Here is a 24,603-nt window from a genome sequence, read left to right on the forward strand (position 1 = left end):
TCTGGAGATTTTCGGCGCGGCTAGGAAAGCGGTTTAATTAAAGGCGCTCCCGATCCACGTAAAAACACATAGATGTACGTCATAAAGATATATAAAAGAGTGTTAAGAACGACAAAGAGTATATGCAAGCCGATAAGATGCTAGCTGACGTCATGACCAAAGGGCTTAGTATTGTAAAGCATTGAAATTGTATTTTTTGGATAGGCTTAAAATTTAAAAAAAAAAAAGGTATTGCAATTTTTAGTTTTATTTGTTAAGTCAAAAGTTGGACAAACCACTTTCACCTATACACAGAGGTAAGTTTATAACCGTGCAAGAAATGACACGGCCATACCAAAGTATCTTTTTAATTTCATACGAACCTAACGTTCACACCTATTATAATTTAGGAGGTTTACTAGAGTGAACTTCTCGCAGAATACTCCACATCTTTTCAAACATTGCATTGCGGGGACGGCCCCCGCTCTTCACATCATGTAAAACAAAAACAGCATATAGTAGATAGAGAAGTAGCCCTGAGGCAAGAACAGCAATTTTTCACGGAAATCATTGAAGTGGACTTTACATAAAATTATTAAATTATTAAATTTCATTAATTAATATGTAAAATATTAATTATGTTAAAAACGAGAAATAATGGAATTTTCGGTGCTGTGTGACCCGCTGCCGTGAGAATGCCACCCTATGAAGTTGGCATTCCTCAAGGGCGCAAAAGTTGTAATAAAATAAAAAGGGGGCCAACGTGCTGCGGCGATTTCCCCACTCGACCGGATTATGGGACATATACGCAGGAGTTACCCACCCAATAAACAGAGTATTTAAAATTCAGTAGCACCCGTCAAGCCCACATAAATTCGACTCAGCAACACGACACATTGTGGCAATGCTGAGCCGGTCTTCCAATGCGGAATACTATGCGGAACAAATTGCAAGTCCGCACTAGGTAACTGGCGCCGTCGCTCATCGAACAACTCTACAATACCTTAGGGAGGGTAACATCAATTGGAACACAGGAAAATGAAATTAAATGAATTTTAGTTATATGAAGAATATGCGAAGTGGTTGTACAAGTTGAAAAAAAAAGAAAGAGAAACGAATAAAGTAAAAAGTATATGTACAAAAAAAAAACAAAAAAAGAGAACGCTATAGTCGAGTTTCCCGTTACTCAGCTAGTTGAAGTGCAAAGGAGAAATTTTCACACTGACAGTTTTTGATGGTTTGTGGGCGATAGAGTGGCAAACAGATTTTGGGAAATTCAAGAAAAATTTAGAAGACTTTCAAAAACAAGTCATACAAGTGAGACGAATTGAATAACCTTCTATATGGCCAACTCTGAATGCAATCCCTTTTTGAAAAAATCTATGAAATCAGAACGACCATATTCAAACCATCTTCACCGAAGAATGTGAACTAGTGCTTGCCAAAACCAAAAAAGAATGGTTTGCAAACACACGTTTCTAACCGGAACAGGGGTCCACTTGAACTAGCGGTAAGGTCCATAAGACCTACCGTCAGGAAGCCTTCGAGTCGGCCATTAAATAAAGGGATATTTACTTTCATGAAAGTAAAGGGAAGCAAGAGACTAGGAACACCGGGTAAACTAGACAGTCTAGCCAAAGACATTAGAATATCAAGATGCCTAAACATACGAATTTTTTCAGCTCTAGAGCCAGCAGCTCTCGTGTACGCATACTGCGACAGTCGACCACTGTATGTGTGCAGACGTATGCTTATGCATTGTAAATTTCACAAAATTTCCCTATACTTTACAAGTTTCTAGACTTTTTAATCTATATTATTTTTGACCGATTGCCACCCTGTCAAAATTTCAAATTTTGTATTGCCTTAACTTAAATAGAGCATAGAAATAGTAATAGCCGAATATATATACAAAATAATTTATAATAAATTTCATAAATTACTTTATAGTAAAATAATTGTCGTTAGAGTATTCAGCTTGCGGAGTGTAAAAAATATTTGAGGGCAAGGATTCTTAGGTGCTTATGTTGGCACGTCGTGCCTAGTTGCCTCTCACCTACAAAAAGTCTTCCAACCAAACCAGGCTACTAACGCATTTACATTACCAAATTTAACAAATGATTCCAATCCCCAACATGAGCCTAATGTGTTTCACCCAAGAGAAATTTGAAAACTCTTAAATGAGCACATACAAAGAAATCCCCCGGCTGCGACCTCATAATTCCAAAAAGCTTTTCGAAAAAGGCCTGCTAAACCCGACTCAACCCGTACCTTAGAGCTCACAATATGGAACTATAGAACAGGTTAACCGAATAACAACAGAAATAAGAACCGCATTCAAGAACTGACAATACTGCACAGCAGTTTTTGTGGACGTATCCCAAGCATTCGAGAGTTTGGCTAGACGGATTTATGCACAAGGTCAAGCTACAACTACCCAAGTACACGCACAAACTACTTAAGTCATACCTCTACCAAAGGAAGTTTGCAATGAAAAAGCAATACTGCTACATTAAATGACCATCAAATTGGAGAAGGGGTCCCCCAAGGCAGCGTTCTTGGGCCAATTCTATACCTCTTATACACAGTTGACCTACCAACAAGCAGAAGTCTGACAACATCTACCTTTGCCGACGACACCGCCATTCTTAGCCGTTCCAGATGCCCGATCCAAGCATCAGCGCAACTAGCTCTTCACCTGGTGGACGTTGAGAAATAGCGCTCAAATTGGAGAATAAATGTAAATGAACAGAATAGGAAGCACGCACCTTTACTTTAAACAAGCAGGATTGCCCATCACTTTCGCTAAACAACATAGTGATACCGAAAGCACAAGAGGTAACGTACCTGGGAGTACACCTCGACAGACGTCTCACTTGGCGCAAGCACATTGAAGCCAAAAAAAACCCACTTATAACTAAAAGCCAACACCCTGCACTGGCTTTGGGGAAATACCTGCAATAGCAATACGGACATCGTGCAACGAGCTTTATCAAAGATCCTCAGAACTATCACCGGGGCACCGTGATATGGAATGGTAAACATTCAACGAGACTTGAACATCCCTCCAGTCAAAAATGTAATAGCCGAAATCAAGAGGAAATACTTTGTTACTCGAACCCCAACCACCTAGCAAGAAGTCTAACGCATCTCAGCAGTCAATCCCGTCTCCGATGCAAATAACTACCGGCCCAGTGCAAACTAGGCCAGATTCCGTATTTTTATAACCGTTACTCGTAGAGTAAAAGGGTATACTAGATTCGTTGAAATGTATGTAACAGGCAGAAGGAAGCGTTTCCGACCATATCTATATATATAAAAATTGAGAACATGTTTGGTGAATGAATATAACTCCAGAACGCATGAGCCGATTTCAACGGTTTTGCATTTGTTGGAAAGGTCTCGGGCTCCGGACAAGGGCAAAGAAAATTCTGGAAAAAGTCAAAAGAAAATCGGGACAACCGTTTTTTACATGCAGCGCCATTTATAAAACATAGGATGTCATTCTTCTCTGCTCATTTCGTTTTATTTAATTCATGAGACAAACTTTATTTGGTTCATAAATAAATTGTAACAGCAGGCATTTGTTTTTGAGGTGGTAAGTTGAACTGTGTTAATTATGTGTATCGTGCATTTGACCATGCACCACTTCCACCTTCTTCGACTTCCTCATCCTCCTTCTTTTTCATCAATTAGAAGATGCACGAGCCGTACGCAATAAAGCAAGAAGACTAAAGCATCAACAATCACGCAGGTTTTCAGAAGAAGGAGGAGGATGAAGACAAAGAAGGAAGAAGAAAAAGGTAGAGGAAGAAGAAAGGGGATGAAGAAGAAAAAAAAGGATGAAGAAGAAGGAAGAGGAGGAAGACGAAGAAGAAGGAGAAGGAAGAAGGAGGAGGAAGAAGAAGGAAGAGGTGGAAGGAGGAGGAGGAACACGATGAGGGATAAAACGGTGAATTTAACCTCAAATGCACGATCCACATCATTTACACAGTTCAACTTACCACTTTATTGAATCTAAAATTTCATTGATTTAAGCTGCAGCGCCATTTCTGAAATATAGGATGTCATTTTTCTTTGCTCAGTTCTAGAGTGCTATTCTCTTTCATTCAATTTTATGCTTTTAGAAATCAAATTGGATATTTTATTTGGAAAAATTGACATTGAACATAAACATGCGTGTTAAATTGCACAATGATCAATCTGCAGAACGGTTTTCGAAGCAATTATTAGAAATCGGAAGTGGCAAAGTTCCAAATACAAATGGCTTGATCACTTTGCCAAACAATTTTTGTACAATTCTACAATCTAAAGGCGAATTAATAGAAAGCGTTTTTCCAAATATAATTCAAAATCACAGAAATCACGATTGGTTGACAGAACGAGCAATATTGTCACCAAAAAATGTACATGTCAATGAAATCAATTTTCACATTCAAGAAAAATTGCCAGGCGCATCGACATATAAATCTTTTGATAGCGCAATGAAAGAAGATGATGCAGTGAATTATCCAGTTGAATTTTTTGGGCAGCTGTACGTAGCCTGTTCAAGAGTTGGCATTCCAAACTCTTTATTTGTATTCGCTCCAAATGGACAAACGAACAAGAGAAAACGCTATAGTCGAGTTCCCCGACTATCTGATACCCGTTACTCAGCTAGTGAAAGTGCGAAGGAGTCTTCAGCACTGACAGTTTTTGGCGGTTTGTGGGCGCTAGAGTGGGCGTGGCAAAAAGTTTTTTGGCAAATCGATAGAAATTTATAAAACTAATACAAAAATGAAAAAATATCAAAACATTTTTCAATAGTGTGGGCGTAGCAGCTTTGGGCGGTTTGTGGGCGTTAGAGTGGGCGTGGCAAAAAGTTGTTTGGCAAATCGATAGAAATTTATAAGACTAATAAAAAAATGAAAAAATATCAAAACATTTTTCAATAGTGTGGGCGTGACAGTTTTGGGCGGATTGTGGGCGTTAGAGTGGGCGTGGCAACATGAATCGACAAACTTGCGCTGCGTCTATGTCTCAGGAGTCAGTATGCTTAATCTCAACTTTCTACCTTTTGTAGGTTCTGAGATCTCGACGTTCATACGGACGGACAGACGGACAGACAGACGGACAGACGGACGGACAGACGGACATGGCCAGATCGACTCGGCTATTGATCCTGATCATGAATATATATACTTTATATGGTCGGAAACGCTTCCTTCTGCCTGTTACATACTTTTCAACGAATCTAGTATACCCTTTTACTCTACGAGTAACGGGTATAAAAATATAGTTTATCCAAATGTTTTGGATTGAAAATAACAATTTTCAAATAAAATAAATGACTTCCATATAACAAATTTGTCGATTCATGTTGCCACGCCCACTCTAACGCCGACAAACCGCCCAAAACTGCCACGCCCACATTTTTTTTAAATTTTTGATATTTTTTCATTTATTTTGTTAGTCTTGTAAATTTTTATCGATTTGCCAAAAAACTTTTTGCCACGCCCACAAACCGCCAACAACTGTCAGTGTTGAAATTTCTCCTTCGCACTTCCACTAGCTGAGTAACGGGTATCAGATAGTCGGGGAACTCGACTATAGTGTTCTCTCTTGTTTGGCATAAAGTCGAAAAATGTTGTAAATTCTATTTTGAATTTAACTATATATTATGAAAGAGCATACATTAGGGACACCAAAATAATATTTAATAACATTTAAGTTGGCACACTGCATTTTTTATCCGATAACAAATCATATGTTTGATCAGCTGTTTGTTCTAGTAAAATTGGCGGGAAGCTTTTACTCAACTTTGTGCTTCTGTTAAAAAAACACCACGTGTTCAAACTTTTGCAAATAAAATGGAACATGAAGGTCAAGGTATGCTTAATATTATATATATATAACTTACTGATTTTGGATTGAAAGGCAAATTGGATTTAGGCAAATTCTAACCAAAGTGTTCGTATATTATGGAGTAAGAAATAATTGTGCCAACTTGTGCCAAAAACTAATAACTGATGTGTTTACTCAAAACTGTAATTAAATTAATGTTAGTAACGCCTTTTGCCTAAATTAGCCTATGCTCTTCATATTTTGCCGTCAAAGCCAAGTTTGAGATTAGCCGATCGGTTCTGCTGGATGAGTGGATCAGAGGAGGTCGAAAAGACAAAGCCTTAGTTGACTGGGATGTTGCCGAATTTAAATTTAATGATATTACTATTGACGAGAAAGCTAAAATCGCTTAGCAAATCAGAAGCTTTCACTTCTATATAATGAAAAATCTGGCTAAATGTAGCCGTACAATTGAAGCATCTAAAAAAAAAACATTCCAGTTGGCTTTCATCCACCAAAACTTTCGTTTTCCAATACCACGACATGAGAGCTTTGAATAAAACACAATTTAGCAACATTTATCCATCGTATAATAAAGTCAGAGAAGCTAAATTAGCGCGTAGACCTGCGGGAGTTCATGTCACAGAAACCAGAGCCCAAGTATCTCTCCAAAATTTTCTGATTCATACGGCCAGTCGAAGTATTCTTATGCAAGAGGAGATATTTAAGAGGCATAAGAACATAACAGGTGTCAAACTGATCGCAAGCTATGGAATTGACTACCGGGTACTACCGGGCAGAGAATGTACAGTAGTATGGTATGGATGTATGGAGTAGTATTTCTAGAAGACGAATCCCATCTCAAAGAGGACTCAATTTTCGTTACCAGCCTCATTCCATTAAAATTAACAGATGATTTAGAGACAACGTTATGGATAAATAAAAGCCCCCTAAAGATTGAATTCGCTAAAGAAACAATAGAACTTATTTGGCGGAAAAAGTCGACTTCAGAGTTACAAATTCAAAACCTCACAGATTTTACTTACAATTTTTTAGCCGACAGAAAAATAGTTGTCACTTTTTCCCTTTATCTTACATTAATTGACGGAAAGGTATTGAATATAATAACTAGAACAAAATCTTGCCAGGTGTGGCCTATCTGTAGAGCCAGTCCAAAAAATTTTATGAAAACCGCCAAAATATCAAATTTTAAAGCTAAATTATGGGATCAGTCCTCTGCACGCATGGATCAGATTTTTCGAGTTTGTAATTAAAATCTCATACAAACTTAAATTGAAAAGTAGCAACCTCGGGATAAAGAAGAAGGAGACATGATAACATGCCCTAAAAAACAAGAGCTACAACAACTATTTTCGACTCAAATGAGATTACATGTCGATAAGCCAAAACAAACCGGAAGTGGAAATACGAATTTTCGAAACACCGCAAGAAGAGCATTTAAAAGGAGAAGGCAACTTTTATCAATATTAGGATTTAATTTGCACAGGTTTTATATTATTTTAGTAGCTATATCTTGCGAATTTAGTATAAATATTTCCAAATTCAAACAATTATGCCAACGAACTGTATCATTGTATATGGATAACTATAAAAGTGTCCAGGTTACGGGGCGAGGACTATCCCCCGCTCTCCGCTCCCTCTCTCTCTCTCACGCTCTTCCTCAACAGAATCTCTAATTCTACTCTTCCCGTGGCAGCTCAAATTGGAGTCTCCGCTGCGCTCGGGAGAGCTTAGCTAATTAGAATAAGCATTAGTCTCTCAATTGTATTCGATGAATAAACACCGCCCGGTCGCGCCAGCGCAATTATTAAAATTTAAGTGTTTGCCTGTTTGAGTGTTTTATCTTTCAGCATATTTGGAAAATTCCAGGACAGCCACCACCAGCCCAACCAGCGAACAAATTCCAAGATAAGTACGAAATTTCCCTTCCCTTTAATTGCCGGTCTGCAGCAAAAGGTTCGAAAATCCAATTTCGTTCAATTTGCTGTAAGATTTATTGTCAAATCTAACGGATTTCTCCGACAAAAGGCAATTAAAGAAAAAGTACTTATTCATTTCTACGGGCGCCGCCATATTACCCACCGTTCCCTTTCATACTCATTCGTGAAAATTTCTAAGTCCGAATCTCCCAATATATTTAAATATTCATCCAGTCCAAAAAGTGCAAAATTCCAAATGTGAAAAAGTAAAAATAATTTGTGCCAAGTTCAGTGAACATTTCTAAGTCCAAAGCTCTGCCAAAAGTGGCAACCATTCTGTTCTCGTTTCACTGTGTCAAACGCTCCGCAGTCCACTTAATACAATTTGCTATAGAAGAATACAATAACAAAACAAACAACACATACCCTCTGGCCATCCCAAATAAAATATAAATTAAACACGCGCCAGTTCCATATTACATCAACATATATTCCATATTACATCAACATATATTATATATATATTATATATATGTATTATAGAACTACAAAGTTTTACATTAATGACTACATTCATTCGAACTCACGAATTGCAAGCAGTAAACGAGCAAATTAAAGAAATATTTCAAACCAGCAGCAGAAAAAATAAAATAAAAATTGAGAAAATTAACATGCAAAAAAAATTAAACCTTATTGTAAACAACAAATTAACAATTTATATTGTGTGAAATGGAGACGATGAAAAGCACGAAGAAAAAACACAAGCCGAAAATAAAAACAAATTTAATGCTTATAAATAATTTATCCAAAATACTGAATTGTAATTTTTTAAAATGTTAGTCATTACAAGAAAATAAAAATGATCTATATTAAAATTAAACAACACTTTTGTCTCTTCTTGTAAAATTGGCAATCTATTTTGTACAGTTAAGGTTATTTGTTTTGAGGCAAGGAAATCACTCAAATTTTTCGATTGGTTGAAGTTTTAAGGGGGGTAATTGGTTTGCTTGGTAAATATTTTTGGTTAATAGATAATAAGAGTAAAATAAATTATTTCTATCAGAGGCATATCGTTCTGAGCCCACACATTATTTTATATTTATATATATATAATATTATATCAACATATATAACATATTACATCAACATATATTACATACTACATCAACATATATTCCATATTACATCAACATATATTATATATTACATCAACATATATTACATACTACATCAACATATATTACAAATTATCTGCATTCCTTATACACATACACCAAAGTGTAAATTGTTTCCCGTCGGCAAGTCCAAAGCGACAAATAAAATTTTTTCCAAGTGCCGACGCGGAAAATGCGTTTTATTTTCTATCGATAAAATACAATATAAATAAATTTCCAAATCAAATTCCGTTCACTCGACAAATATTTTTTCCTGTATTGCTTGAATATTAATTTGTGTTTGTTTTTAGATGTACTTACAACGCGGAGAAAAGATTCCAATTCCACCATTCCAAATTTCTCCGTTTCCAGTTGTAAACAAAAAAATAAAATGTTTTGCTGCGTTCTAATAAACATTTTTTCGACCTTGTTCCAAATTCCAAGTGTTCCAACCGTAAATCATGTGGACCTAAGTACCATAAATCACCGGTCATTTATACAATTCGCTGTTCACTCCAGTCAGCTGTCCAATTAGTTCAAACTACGACGTTCCCACTTAGTAAATTTTACACCACTTTCACACCCCTTACATCCTATACGGTCTTTTTCCGCTGCTTTCTACCGTTCACGGCAGCAATCTTAAACTTATTAAGTGCAGTCTAACGATAATCTGTCCACATTTGCAAAAGTGTGACCATGCTCCCAAACCGCTTCCTTTCCATTTCGCATTTCTTCGATTATGCCCATCGGGGACGATAAGCTGAAATTGTCCGCTGTCAGCAGGCGAAGCGGCAGCAGGCAACATGCCTATTCTCAGTCTATGAAAGGTGTGTTGCCCAGCTCGTTGATAAAATCGAACAGGGCACATCTCAGTCCATCCCAGCCGCTACCGCTGCGCCCCAGGCCTACATTCCCTCTCGCTGTCGGTTGCCTCCACGCGATACAGAAGTCTTCGCTGGCCGACTTTCCGGGATCTTTTCACAGCCATTTATATCAATAATCCACGGCTGACTCCGGTTGAAAAGTTATTCCATTTAAATGCAAAAACAAGTGGCGACGCGCATGCCATCGTTTCGATTTCGCCTCTCACCAACGAGGGTTTCCGCTCTGCGTGGGAGAAACTAACAGAGCGTTTCGAAAATAAACGATTGTTGGTAAACAGTCAATTGAAAATCCTGTTTAATGTGCAATCGATACCACAGGAATCTGGGGCGGCCTTGAAGGTACTGCATAGTACTGTTTAGGGTTGCTTGACTGCCTTAGATATGTCAGGCATCAACATTTAGAACTGGGATTGCCTGCTGGTATACCTGTGTTCATCCAAGCTCCCGAAGATAACTCTCTCCTTATGGGAGCAGTCGCTCCATAAGAAAGCCGACATCCCTACATGGGTAGAGCTGAACACCTTCCTCACAGAACGTCATCGAACCCTAGAGGCCATCGATGATGTGAGACCGCCCGTACCAAGTCAGTCGCACTCCAAAGCGATGAATTCAAGTGGGCCCTCTAGAAAAATTAATTCCTACGAGACGAAAGTGGCTCCAAAATCCAAAAGTTGCGACTTTTGCAACAAGGAAAACCAACCTGTACGTGTATGTCCGCGTTTTCTCTAAATGTCGGCTGACGACCGGTCAGCCTACATTAAACGGAACCAGTTATGCCTAAACTGCTTTGCAAAGGGACATCAGCTTCGTGAGTGCAATAGCACGCATAATTGTTTTACTTGCCGTGGCCGGCCTCACATGTTGTTGCACTGAAACAACCCCTTTTCCAGCAATTCAAGTCCTTCAAATCCTGCAAGGCCAATTTCTGCTAATCAAGCCAATTTCGTTCCTAATGAGTGATCAATATTTCCCATTTGGGCACTAACTTTAAGGCACGCGCCCTGATCGACTCCGGATCAGAGGCAACATTCATAACCGAGCGACTGTTTAATCTAATTAGATTGCTATTCCAGGTGGTGCAAGACCAAGTCTCAGGCTTAAACCAAACAGTAGCAGCTCAGTCCAAGAAGCTCTGGAATTTCACCATCCGATCTCCGACTAGGCCCGCGTTGCAGTTGAAGACGACGGCCTATGTCCTCCCTCAACTAGCCGGAAATCTGCCTTCCTACCCAATTCCGCAAAATTTCCTTCGGTATCTTCCCGATTTTCCACTGGCGGATCCAAAATTCTATGAGAGCGCACAAATAGTTGTCCTTATCGGAGCCGACATTCTGCTTTCGGTACTTCTGAGTGGAGCAAAAACCAACATCTGTGGCTCTCTCTTGGGGCAAGAGACCATTTTCGGCTGGGCATTAACTGGGCCAGTGTCAGCCTCAGCACAAAGCAGAATTTCCTCCTTTTCGACGCAGATCTCCGACGCGTACGATAATTCACTGGACAAACTACTCACAAAATTTGGGGTGGTGGAGAATATACCAATAAAGTTGGTAAAAGAATCCGATTCCATGTGCGAGAAGAATTTCCTTCAAACGACCACGAGAGACGAGTGTGGCAAATATGTCGTTACTCTGCCTTTTCGCGACCCAGAACATATCCGGTTCCCGGGGCTAGTAGGGCATTCATCCAGGATCTCGTTCCACGACATAAGTTCTTTACCTTTCCGAAATATCAGAGATTTCGAATTGAAAACAGTAACCTTTGGAGTCAATTGCGCGCCTTTCCTGGCCATTCGAGTACGGCAGCAGCTACCAGCTGACGTAGAACTCAGCCATCCAAAAGCTAGCAATATCATTCGAAACTTCATGTATGTGGATGATGTTCTAGCCGGAGCGGACTCCACGGAAGAAGCTCAGCTCAAGGTGCAAGAGCTCCGAGACGCTCTGAATTCCGCCAGATTTCCATTGAGGAAATGGACCTCCAACCAAAAGGAAGTTTTAGCGGCCATTCAGAGCGACCATCTATTAAATACTTATTTTCTCGAGATCGATGCAGAAAGCACTACTAAAACCCTCGGTATTCGCTGGATGGCCACCTCCGACGAATTCTTCTTCGTTCCACCAGAGTTGGCTATTGAAACGTCCTTTACAAAACGCCAAGTCCTGTCCCAAATTGCCAAATTGTTCGACCCTGCAAGCTGGTTAGCGCCGTTTATCGTTCGAGCTAAAATTTTCCTGCGGGAGATTTGGCTACAGGAGCTTGGGTGGGACGAAGACATTCCAAATGAGCTTTTTCAGCGATGGCCTAATTTTCTCCAAAGTTATTCGGTTTTAGGGCAGATACGCCTTCCACGCTGGCTCTCGTTTCATCCAGATTTCAAGGTCGAGCATCATGGCTTTTGCGATGCATCGCAAAAGGCTTATGGGGCGGCAATATATGTCCGCGTAGAAGTGGGCAGCACCATTATGGTGCAACTCCTAACCGCGAAAACCCGGGTAGCACCAGTCAAAACGGTTTCGCTCCCAAGACTGGAGCTGTGCGGAGCGTTATTGCTTTCCGAAATAGCTCCAGCCATCATTCCACAGATGCCTACGATCAATTCCGAACTTTACTGCTGGACGGACTCCACAATAGTGCTGGCATGGTTAAGCAAGCCAGCGTGCCAGTGGACCACATTTGTAGCCAATAGGGTGACGAAGATCGCCCAGGCCACAAAAACAGAAAATTGGTCTCATGTTCAATCTGAGCATAATCCAGCAGACCTGGCAAGTAGAGGAGTTTCCCTTCAAGATCTAGCCGATAGCCAGTTATGGTGGTACGGACCGACTTGGTTGCAAAATTCACGCAATCAATGGCCAACTCAGGTCGACAACGCTCCGGTGACCGATCTGGAGAAGCGTGCTCTGAAAGTCCATCTCGCAAAAGCTCCTTCTGAAGAGTTGTTGGAACGTTTTTCCAAGCTTGAGAAAGCACTACGGGTCCTCGCTTATGTTCATCGCTTCATACAGCGGTGCAGGAAGCAGACATCTCCATCTGATGTGCATCTGCTGGCCACTCAGCGCAGAGAAATTCCTGTGGAATATCACTGCCTAAGTGAAAAGCGTCCAGTGCCATGTTCCAGTTCCGTCCTAAGTATGAACCCTTTTCTAGATCCGCAAAGACTGATCAGGGAATGCGGCCGTGTGGCGGCTTCCGAAAGCCTTCAATACAATGAACGGCATCCAGTGATTCTTTCGTATAACTGCCTGCTTTCTCGCCTCCTTGCGAATTTCACACATCACATAACTCTCCATGGTGCTCCAGTTAATGGTGCGCCTCATCCGGTCTAAATACTGGATTCCGAGAATTAAGAACCTGATGAAAGCAGTAGTAAATTCGTGCAAGGTATGTGTGATCCACAAAAAGCGGTTGCAAAGCCAACTGATGGGTGTCCTGCCCAAAGAAAGAGCATCGTTCTCCCGACCATTCACGTATACTGACATGTATTACGCCGGTCCGTTCGATATAAAGAACTATACGGGAAGAGCATGTCTTATCACAAAGGGGTATGTGTTAGTTTTTGTTTGTTTTTCCACCAAGGCCATCCATTTAGAGCCTACATCTGACTGAACGACCGAAAAGTTTCTTGCCGCTTTCGCTCGTTTTGTATCCAGTAGAGGGTGTCCACGTCAAGTCCAGTCAGACAATAACAAAACCTTTGTTGGCGCTGCCACCCTGCTTTCCCGCGATTTCCTTCAGGCCGTAAAAGAGTCGGCGACGAATGCCTATAGTCATCAAGAGATGCAATGGCGATTTATCCCTCCGAGGGCACCCCATATGAAAGGCCTTTGAGAAGCAGGCGTAAAAAGTTTTAAGACACTATTTTAAAAATGCACTGCCACACGAAAATAGAAGCGTGCCTTAACTCCAGGCCGCTCTCTCCTATGTCTGAGGATCCGACAGATTTGCTGGCCTTGACGCCAGGTCATTTCCTTGTCGGGGGACGCCTTATGTCCTCGGTGGAACCCGAAGTAAAGGGAGAAACGAAATCCATTCTAAATCGGTGGCAGCATTTGAAGGCCCTCCATCAGCAGTTCCGTGAGCGATGGAAAGAACTCAATAAGCGCACTAAATGGCAGGCCCCGACCAAAAATCTTCGCATCGTTGAAATGGTCGTCATCAAGGAGGACAACTTACCCTCTAATGAGTGGCGGTTTGGCAGAATGGAGTCTGTCTTTCCAGGAGCCGACGGCAACGTCCGTGTAGTAAATATCCGTACTGCACGTGGAGTTGTTAAACGTCCAGTGGCAAAAGTGGTGCTTTTGCCGACGGAGTCTTCCGCAGCATGGCCCCTCGTCAACAAAACGCACGCAGTGCTCGTGCCTTGGAGAGCAGACGTACCCGAGGTATTCAATCCTACCGTTGCCGAGTCTGCCGCGGCATCCATCCTCTTCGGAAGTGCGGGAGGTTCCTAAAGCTCAGCGCTGAAAAGCGTCTGCGAGCAGTCCTCATCAACAAATACTGCGCCAATTGCCTCGCTCACGAGCAGTCCACAGGAGACTGCCGAAGCGGTGATCGTTGCAGGAAGTGCGACCAATCCTACCACACGCTGCTCCACATGCACGAGCAGGTTAGCTCGACGTCGCGGTCGCGAGCGCGCTCGCGTCTCCAACCGGTGCCAACCCGGCACCGCGTTCCCGCCGGCAAAATCCGCCAACTCAGCGTAGGAGGTCACCGCCCCATCGCCCGGAATCGACCACGCCAGGCCCATCGCTCTCGTCGCTGCTGCAACGCCACAGCGTGAACATCCTTCCGACGGCGCTGGTCAAGTTGGAGACCGGGACGAAGACCTTCGAGACCGCAGCACTCATCGATCCGTGCACCCCCATGAGCTGCATTGACGCTTCGTTGGCGTCAGCCTTTACGTTACCGATGACCAGCGTTGGCGACGACAAGGTCTGTACGACGACGATTCGCTCCAGGGTCGACGCGAAAACGAAGCTAGAAGTCGTGCTCAAGATCGAGCCCAGTGTGCGGATCCGCACACCTGTCCGGGCATTGAGCGACACGTGGTGTCCAAGTTCCAGGACATCATGCTGGCTGATGACCAGTTCCATCGGCCTGCTTCCGTCTCCAAGGTCCTGGGAGAAGATATTTATCCAAAGGTCATCCAATCCGGATTCCTGACCTTCGACGAGGGAATGCCGGTCGCCCAGAAAACGGTTTTTGGGTGGATCGTGTCCGGTACCTGCAGCGTGCCGTAGGATGGATATGTTGCAACCCCAGTGATTGCAAGAGGGGCGGAATGTCCAGGTTACGGGGCGAGGACTGTCACCCGCTCTCCGCTCCCTCTCTCTCGCTCTTCACCACAAAATCTCCAATTCCACTCTTCCCGTGGCAGCTCAAATTGGAGTCTCCGCTGCGCTCGGGAGAGCTTAGCTAATTAGAATAAGCATTAGTCTCTCATTTGTATACGCTGAATAAACACTGCCCGGTCGCGCCCGCGCAATTGTTAAAAGTCAAGTTTTCGCCTGTTCAAGTGTTTTATCTTTCAGCATATTTGGAAAATTCCAGGCCAGCCACCCCCAGCCCAACCAAAAAGGTATCCGATGTCAGCAACTGTCCACAATGTTTTGATTGACGGTCCTCAAATAGGACATAATAAAACATATTAATAATAAATATTTTTTGGGAAGCGATGATAGCGACTCGGACTCGGATCATGATGCATTTTCTATGCATTTGGACGTAGAAAATTATGATTAATATAATAGTATTGTTGGCTGAACTCATATTGTCGGTCATTGTTTATTGTTTGTTGTTTATTGTTGGCATGTGAAGTAGAAAAAAAATTTGAAGTCTAGTGTAAGTTAGTTTAGGGCGAAGGCGGGAGCATAATAAAGCTCTCTCTCGCTCTTTGCGAATTCGCCCCGTCTTCGCCAACCTCTGTTAAGCTAGGCCTAAGAACATATATGTTAAATAGAAGATGAAGTCGAAAATTGAATTCAACCCGAGCACACGCATTCTTTTCGTTGTCGTCGTTCCGAAATTATTCTTGCCACCAAAGTTCGATCAATATTCTTAATAAACTAATTAAAAACTTCATGACGCCCCCGGGTGAACTAGATAATTAGTTTAAAAAAAAGGCAACATTTAATTAAAGTGACAGTGAAACATATATAATATATAATATAATATATATATAATTTATAAAAGTGCAACATAAAAAATTGTTCTTTGCTTTTTTTGAGTGCAAGTAAATAAATATATTGTGGCCCGCGACGCGCTATTGTGTTTAAATAATAAATATATCTTAAACATATTCCGTGTCGGTAGCGAAATACCTTGCTTCCGGAATTGCCGCCACCACCGAGGGAACTTTTAAGGAAAGTGGCCTCTAAAATTAGCATTCGGAAATCAGAGGTATTTGTGCAAAAAATTGAAAGCTAGAGTTATAGACAAATTTAATGTTTAGTGTCTTGTGCTGGAATATTGCACCTCGCTTTCAGTTCTTGGCACATATGTACGTATCAATATAGTAGATCTAGATTGCATGCAAATTATTCAATTTATTGGTTGATAAAATAAATACACATACAAATATTGAACCGCTTTTGGACGCAACATTTATTTATTATTTTGTACTGTATTATTGTGATATTATTTGAGATAATTTGTTTCGGCCATTTATTTATTTAATTCGGAAATAATATTTAATTAATTTAATTTAATTAATTTAAATATTTAATTTTAAATGAGACTAGAAACCAAAATTCTGGAAGAGCTTATCGATTCTGGAAGAGCTGAAAAGCAAGCTCCAAAGTCAAGAACAGATACAAGAACAGATAGAAGACATAGATTGTGGCTATGAATTTGGCGACGAGTTGGAAGAACTTTGTATAGTGACCAAGGCAAAAATAATGTCCCTGTTGTCTGCATTGAATTGCTACCTTCAAGCGTCAGCGAAGCTCCGGGACTAGCTGCTGTAGCTCCAACTCGTGCGCGATCCGAATTTGGCATTGCCAAAATTCAGTGGAGATTATTCGGAGTTTAAAAATTTCATCAGCCTTTTCGGAACTTTGGTTCATAAAGACGCCAGCATTCCAGTTATCGAAAAATGTAACCATTTAATTTCATGTCTCTTTGGTGAAGCTTTAGGAACAATTAAAGCTTACCCAGTCACCGAGAGCAATTACGAAAAGGCACTAGCCAGTTTAAAAAAGGTTTACGATAACGAATGCCTCATCGTTATGAATAATATATCAACATTGTTTAGTCTTCCTAAAATATCGCATCAGTCCGCTTCCTCCTTAAGAAACCATATCGATACTGTTTCTTCGATTTATGGTTCTCTATTATCGATAGGAGATGATACAAAAATTTCGAATGCAATGTTGATATATTTGGTATTGAATAGAGTCGACCCAGTGACCAAACAAAAATGGGAGGAACAGCTCGATTATGAGACGTTGCCGCTTTGGGCCGATTTTGAAAAAATGTTAAATCGCCGATATCAGCCGATTATCAGCTGAAGAATCGACAAAGCCGAAGCAAGATAAAACTGTGTCGAGCAAGCCACATAATCGTAGCTCATTCTCGTGTTCCTTCTCCAACAGCAAGCCTCAGTAAACTTGTAGCTATGGCAATGCAGCAGATCACTTGCTACAGAATTGTAGCCCGTTTGGGCGTCTCTCTGTAATGCAAAGGTTCGAGTTTGATAAGTCTGCCTCCTTATGTATTAATTGTCTGCGAAAAGGCCATACTGTTTCGAAATGCAAAGGCAAAAAGTGTCGAGCTTGTGACCGCTCACACCATATTCTGCTTCATAGATATACAGTGCCTGAGAACAGTTTAGCGTTGCCACACCCGCCAGAGACCATGTCTCCTACTTTTAACCAAGATCAGCCTTCCACGTCACGTGGACAGGGTGATTTTGGCTACGTCAATCGTAAGCGTTCGTACGAAAAACGAAGAATACGTTTTGACCCGAGCTCTGCTGGACTCTGGGTCTTAAACGAATTTTATAACAGAAGAACTGGCGAACCGCTTACAGATTCGTAGAGAGGAGTCGTGTATCAACTTACTTGGTATTGGCGAGTCCAATGCTCAAGTCAAGAAAAAGGTACACACAGTGGTGAAGTCGCGAATAAATGGTAGTGCGTTCTCGTTCGATTTCTGGATCTTAAAATCGATCTCCGGTTACCATCCTGATCAGTCGGTGAACGTCAGTGATTGGAAGATCCCGAAGAACATACCATTAGCAGACCCATATTTCTACAAGTCACAAAAAATTTATATGTTGATAGGAGCAGAATCATTTTTCGAATTGCTAGCTGTTGGTCAAATTAGACAAGGTCCTGACTATCCAATTCTACAAAAGACCCTTCTTGGTTGGGTTGTTTCGGGCAGATACCTTGCCCTAGGTCATATGTCGCCTACAGACAACAAAATCCCTTCCACTCCAGACTATGTCATTCCCCATCAATGCGTGTTAAGGCCCCAGAGTACGTCAACAAAGTTGCGCGTCGTGTTCGATGCGTCCTGCAAAACATCGTCTCAGGTGGCATTAAACGACATCCTGATGGTGGGGCCGTCAATTCAAGAAGAGTTGTACTCCACTCTACTCCGCTTCCGGCTGCACAGGTATGCCCAGACTGCCGATGTAAAAAAGATGTATCGCCAAGTAATGGTTAATGAAGCGGATAGAAAGTTTCAACTCATAGTGTGGAGGAGAGACCCTTCTGAATCCTTGAGATTATACAAGCTCAACACCGTCACATATGGTACTGGACCAGCCCCATATCTGGCTATTCAGTGTTTAAAGAGGTTGAGTGAATCTGCTAAATTTTCATTCCCTAGAGCTGCCGACGTAATTGAATCCGAGTTTTACGTCGATGACATGTTAACTGGTGCTGCATGCGTAGAGGAGCTAAAGACAATTAAGTCTGAAGTGTCTCAGGTTCTTCAAACAGCAGGTTTTGAATTGACAAAGTGGTTTTCAAACTCACCTGAGGTCACTGCATCTGAGAGCACAGTTAAGTCGATACCTATCTCGGATTCAGAGTCAACTAAGGCGTTAGGAATATCGTGGTTGCCTAGCGAAGATGCCTTCAAGTTCAAAATTGGCACTTCTGTCATGGGTCTCCGAGCGACAAAACGGAACATACTATCGGTGACATCGAAGCTGTTTGACCCCCTCGGCTTGTTAAGTCCCATTGTGATTAAAGGAAAGATCCTATTGCAGGAACTCTGGCTTAATAAGTTAGATTGGGATGAGTCAATTCCGATGCATTTGGAAACAGCTTGGGATATGCCAAAAAGCACTCTTTCTCAACTGGATGAGATATCGATTCCTCGGTTCGTGCATACCGACCCATTGTCACCGGTTCAGCTACATGCCTTTGCCGACGCCTCCATGAGAGCTTATGGAGCTTGCGTCTTGCGCCACGATGAACTCACGGCCCCTCGGAGCGCTCAGCCAGGACCCAAGCGACGGAGAGGCGCCTCAACAGTGGCTCCTGGGAAGGATCGTCGCGACGCACGCAGGAGAGGACGGCAAGGTCAGGTTTGTCGACCTTAGGAGGAGTGATGGAGCCATCTTCCGGAGGGCGATCCACAAGCTGGCGCCGCTGCCGATTTGCTGAAGCCGTGGAGGCGATCAACGGGGCTGGTGTTGGCTGAACTCATATTGTCGGTCATTGTTTATTGTTTGTTGTTTATTGTTGGCATGTGAAGTAGAAAAAAAATTTGAAGTCTAGTGTAAGTTAGTTTAGGGCGAAGGCGGGAGCATAATAAAGCTCTCTCTCGCTCTTTGCGAATTCGCCCCGTCTTCGCCAACCTCTGTTAAGCTAGGCCTAAGAACATATATGTTAAATAGAAGATGAAGTCGAAAATTGAATTCAACCCGAGCACACGCATTCTTTTCGTTGTCGTCGTTCCGAAATTATTCTTGCCTCCAAAGTTCGATCAATATTTTTAATAAACTAATTAAAAACTTCAAGTATAATGATATAATATATTATATAGTTACAAAAGAAAAAACTCAGTGTTATAATAAAAAGAAATAATCATGCCAAATGTACTCCTTATCTTTTGTACCGAACTGATTTTGTTTGTCTGCTTGCTACGGAATACGTGCGGCTAGCTCAGTAGAGTTTGTGCGTCCCACCAAATTTATAGAATAACGTGATCACCCGGTTACCAGTAATAACACTCGCAGTTTCGTTCTCGGGTCTTTATTTGAGCTCAGTTTACAATGTACTTCAATTGTCCGGGCGCCTCTGCTCTCTCGTCGTAGCGTCGGACCTTCGCCTGGTATTGCCGCTGACGCGCGAGAAGGAAGGTCAAGGGCTTAGGGAAGCGTCACCGTTCCCAGACTAGGGTGAACAATTGGCGGGCTCTCAAAGGCATACGCCTCGCTAGCCACAACCTCTTGTCCCTTGCTCTGTCCCGGCCGGTCCCGCCAGACGCTTGTTCAGTTCCTTCCGACGCACCGCGCTATCGCCCGGATACGCCGCAGTCCCTGTAGCAAGACGCTCAGTGAAAGACGAACGTTCCACCCTACCTTTTCTCTCCTGCCGGTGCGGTCGGACCTGGATGTCCTGCTCGGCGGCCTGGTTCCACTGTCTTACCGCGTTCGTCGTCCTGGGTGGCGAGGACCTTCGTTGTTGGGCGCTCGTCGCGTGGGCTGAGAATTGTTGTCGTACGCAGACTCACGGAAGCTCAGGGCTGTGGTCCCCAAGGCAAACGCCTGTGGAACAGCAACACGTCAACCCCACGTCTGGTTCGGACTGGTGGCCCCGGTACCACGCCTGCTTGGATTGCACGGACACACCAGGCTATCGCCTGGGTCAAGCACGTGATCTCCTACACAGTCCACCGGGTCTACACCACAATCCCTGCCGCTTCCTCGGGTGCCCGCTTAGGTCTGGCCTCTCCTGCTGTTTGCCTCCCGGCTACTCGTGCTTCGTCGTTTGGACCTCAGCTACCTGCGTCTCAGTTCGGAGACCTTCTCGTCCCGAACGTCTTGACGTAGCGATCTTGCTCCTTGGTGACTATCACGGTCGTAGCTCCTCTGCTGACTTCGTTCTAACGTTGTTGACTCGTGCACTTGCTTTCCTTGACTGTCGGTCTCGCTTCCAGCGCTCGGCCTGTTTATAAAGGCCTCCTCTAACGGTTCATTCCTTTGGTCTCCAGTCTCCGGATCCAAAGTCCACGATTTTACCGTTGGCCCGGTCCAAAGTTCGATTTGTCCCGTTATTTGCCTTTGAGCCTGCTGACTCTCCAAACTCTCTTTTCAGTAAGTCCGGAGTCTCCATCCTCTCTCTCTCCACTTCCCGAGTCTCCAAACTCTCTTCCTCTGGAGTCTCCAAACTCTCTTTCTCCAGCCCAGAGTCTCCAAACTCTCTTTCTCCGGGCTTCGCACTGCCGTTACTACGCTTTGCCTTGTTGCGTAACTGGCAACGGCAGGCCCTCCTCATGCGATCACTACTCGCATTTGTGCGGAGTTTTAACTCCTCACACTTTATATCCTTATATGGGCGGTATATGTAGGCGTGGTCCGATTGACTTGAAATTAAAGGCATGTATTTAAAATGTCAATTCTACAAAAATTCAGCTTTCTAGCTTAATTATTAGACTTTATGCCAAAACAAATTAAATCAGGCCCAGTTTGCAGTAAACAAAATTATGTACTTGTGCGTTCGCATACACACTGTTACTATTTGACGAAGGCACTAAATTATTTCAGTTATTTTCAATTTATTTCACGCGTTTCAATTCTGTGTTTGCTGGCACGTCTTACTTCACTTCCTCACTTTCTTCGAGTGCCCAGGCGTTTACCATTTCAAAATATAACTTTCGAAAATACTAAATTCTAAATTACCTAACCTGTTGATATCAAATACTGTTCAGACATTTTTATACCCGTTACTCGTATAGTAAAAGGGTATACTAGATTCTTTGAAAAGTATGTAACAGGCAGAAGAAAGCGTTTCCGACCATATAAAGCATATATATTCTTGATCAGGATCAGTAGCCGAGTCGATCTGGCCATGTCCGTCTGTCCGTCGAGATCTCAGGAACAACAATAGCTAGTTGAGATTAAGCATACAGACTCCAGGGACATAGACGCAGCGCAAGTTTGTCGATTCATGTTGCCACGCCCACAAACCGCCTAAAACTGCTACGCCCTCACTTTTGGAAAAACGTTTTGATATTTTTTTTTCATTTTTGTATTTGTCTTGTAAATTTCTATCCATTTGGCAAAAAACATTTTGCCACGCCCACTCTAACGCCCACAAACCGCCCAAAACTGCCACGCCCACACTTTTGAAAAATGTTTTGATTTTTGTATTAGACTTGTAAATTTCTATCGATTTGTCAAAGAACGGTTTGCCACGCCCACTCTAACGCCTACAAGCCGCCAAAAACTGTCAGTGTCAAAGACTCTCCTTCGCACTTCCACTAGTTGAATTTAAATTTGACAGTTTCAAAGTCTTACACCCTCCCCAACCGTGAATCGTCCTCAGATTCACCATACAATTGGAGGCGTCTTAACTTCGATGTTGGTCGGTGCAGAATTGTATCCACTGTTTTCACCTCGTCTGAACGCACTAGTTGACCTTTCCACTGAAGACTTTGATTATTCGTCAGCTCTTCCTTGCTCTTCTTGGTAAGGTGGCGTCCATTATAAGTACCAGATCGTCAAATTTAAGCGGGGTACTGATTTGGTGCCATTTAGAATCATGAACCATGAAGAGAGCGTGAGTTTATAATGTTTTTGGCCTCAATCAGTACAGATTGGACTGTCTCGACTCGTGGGTTGCTTATTATTCTTTTTATTATTCCTATTAGTTTTTTCCAACATCCTCTGGCATTGGGCTGTAAAGGGCAGTTAAATATCCATTTAATTCCCTTCGCGACGGTTTTTTTTTCGATGGCGTCTAGGTCTAATAAATTTTCGTTGTTCTTGAGCTCCTTTGTTTTTCCGATGAAGTTGGTACCATTATCGCTGTGAATCATTACAGGTGTGCCTCTACGATTAATAAAATTTCGCAAGCTTAGAATAGAGGCGTCCGTGGAAAGGTCGGCTGCTAATTTTATATGAGCGGCTCTGACGGTCATGCAGGTAAATATTATATTACTTCCCAGCGCTTCTCGAGATGACGTCCCACAGTTACGGTAAGTGGACCGAACAAATCCATCCCTGTATAAGTGAATGGTCTCACATACGGTGTTAATCAGTCTAGTTGACCCATACGTGGAGTCTTAGGTGCATTATTTTACTTAGGAGTTTCTTTGTTTGCGGTAACCAACATTTTTTACTCTCATTTATGACGTCTGCTTGGTTCTGGTGGTGGAATTGTGGGTGAAAATACCGCATAATGAAATAAGAGACTTTGTTATCTTTCGGAAGGAGGATTTGACGACGCACAGTGGCGCATTAGATACAGATACTGAATTTTAAGCAATTGTTGATGACAACGGATCGTTGCGTCCGAATTTCCCAGGCAAAAGATACTTTCAACTCAGCGTAAAAAACGCGCGGCTTAGTGCAAATTCTGTAACAAGCGCAGTCGCTGCGCAGTACGAAATTGTATGGCGTGCATAAATTTTTTCCTGTATTGGCGGCTTATTTTTCAATCCCTGACTTTGTAATGATTTTAAATGAATGTATAATGATTAATTATTTTTCAAAAATATTAAATGAAGTAAAATTTAATTATTATTTTGAACAAAAAGGTAAAAAAAAGTAAAAATATATGAAAAATTGACAAAATAAAAAAATAAAAAAAAATAAAATTTATGTAGGTACTAAAATTACCTTTCATTTAAAAAAAAAATTATGATAATATCTCAACTGGTTCAAGAGTTATAATTGTTATTCACCTAAAGTATCTAATGCGCCACTGTGCGACGTCTCGACTGTGGTAAATATGAGGCCTCATCTATTCGACCCGACAGACGTAGAAGGCCGTCTGATTCTATGTATGGAGACAGTTTATAAGTTCGGCTCTGCTTGGTAATCATCTGTTGATTTCGTAGGGTCTTAATTTCCTCGGGGAAGGCTTCTTGTTGCACCATCCGACAGATCTCGGTTTCGGCATCAGCTAACACTTTGACAGTCAAAGATCCTTTCCTGTCCGGTTATGCCAGGATTCTTTGGCCTGGTTTCTTAGCCATCTTTCTCTGGCATCTTAGCACTGGGCGTTCGGGAACTTTTCTTCCAGAACATCTGGTAACATGGTGGCAGTAGTTTGCTTTAAAAAAATCGGGCCAAGTATCCATAAGCTCTGGATGGAGTTGCATAGACGAGTGGCGGCATCAGCAGTGTTGCAGGACGATGGTACTCAATTCCATTGAGACTCTGATGAATAAGAACGTATTTTGGTTATCCGGTGGCTTACAAACGCTTTGAACTTTCTTGACTTGGAATGAACCCACTGTAGGACGGTTTTAGAATCGCTCCAAGAAAATGTTTCCTTAACTGGAAGTTTAAGATTTGCCTGTAGTAAGCGATTCAATCGAATGCCATGGATTGCAGCTTGAAGCTCCAGGACAGAAATATACATCAGTTTCTTCGGGGCTAGGCGTGATGACAAAGGCTATGTCGACGATGCTAGGGCAAACTATGCGTAAATAAGCTACCGCTGCAAATGCTGCTTGACTCGCGTCGAAGAATATATGCATCTCCAATCGGTCGCAGCAGTTTAAATTAGGAGAGTAAATTCGGGGAACCTTAAAGTTGTGCATATTGTGTATTACAGCCAACCAACGTTTCCACTTTGTATGCAGCTCTGGCGGTATAGGTTCATCCCAATTTATTCCAATTTATTCTAAACTATG

General features: G+C 42.2%; 1 pseudogene; it reads left to right on the forward strand.

Annotated features, from left to right (window-relative positions):
* The first annotated feature begins 9,670 nt into the window (after nt 1-9,670).
* LOC122625795 lies at nt 9,671-13,661 on the forward strand (annotated as a pseudogene).
* The last annotated feature ends 10,942 nt before the right edge of the window (nt 13,662-24,603 follow it).

The sequence above is a fragment of the Drosophila teissieri genome, unplaced genomic scaffold (genome assembly GCF_016746235.2).
Source record: "Drosophila teissieri strain GT53w unplaced genomic scaffold, Prin_Dtei_1.1 Segkk7_quiver_pilon_scaf, whole genome shotgun sequence".
In the NCBI taxonomy this organism is placed as follows: domain Eukaryota; kingdom Metazoa; phylum Arthropoda; class Insecta; order Diptera; family Drosophilidae; genus Drosophila; species Drosophila teissieri.